Here is a 646-nt window from a genome sequence, read left to right on the forward strand (position 1 = left end):
AGCAGCAACGCGCGCAGCAGCAGCGCCAGCAGCAGCAGCAGCAGCGCAGCTGCAGCAAAATCCAGGCGCACATGGGCGAGTGCAAGCAGTGGGGCAATGGTACCAAGGGTGGGCGCAGCAGCAGCAGCAGCAGCAGCAGCTGCAGCAGCAGCGGCAGGTTTGCCCCTGGGCGCGTTTGCAGACCCCTCGCACGCGGAGGACAGCTATGAGCAGCTGCAGCAGCTGCAGCAGCAGCAGCAGCAGCAGCAAAACCCGGGAGATGAGGGGCCCCAGGGCCTCCCTCTTTGGGCCTCAAAACTTCTTGCTGTTGCCATTCTAGCAGCAATTTCTGCTGCTGGTGTTGCTTTTCCTTTTTACCTAAATGGCAAAGCAGCAGCAAACCCAGAGGGGCCCCGGGGGGCCCCCCTGAGGCCTGGGGACCCCGGCAGCAGAAGCAGCAGCAGCAGCAGCAGCAGACGCAGACGCAAGCGCTCCTGTGTTCAGGCTATGCTGGTCTTCCTCAACTGCTTCGCATGCGGTGCGCTCTGCTGCTGCTGCTGCTGCTGCTGCTGCTGCTGTGGGCGACACGTTGGCCCTCCAGCGGCCCTCACCTGACGCAGGCGGCGACTGTCGCTGCTGCTGCTGCTGCTTCCGCCGCCGCTGCTGC

This window comes from Eimeria tenella, genomic scaffold, assembly GCF_000499545.2.
Source record: "Eimeria tenella Houghton genomic scaffold, Eth_scaff2169, whole genome shotgun sequence".
Taxonomy (NCBI): Eukaryota; Apicomplexa; class Conoidasida; order Eucoccidiorida; family Eimeriidae; genus Eimeria; species Eimeria tenella.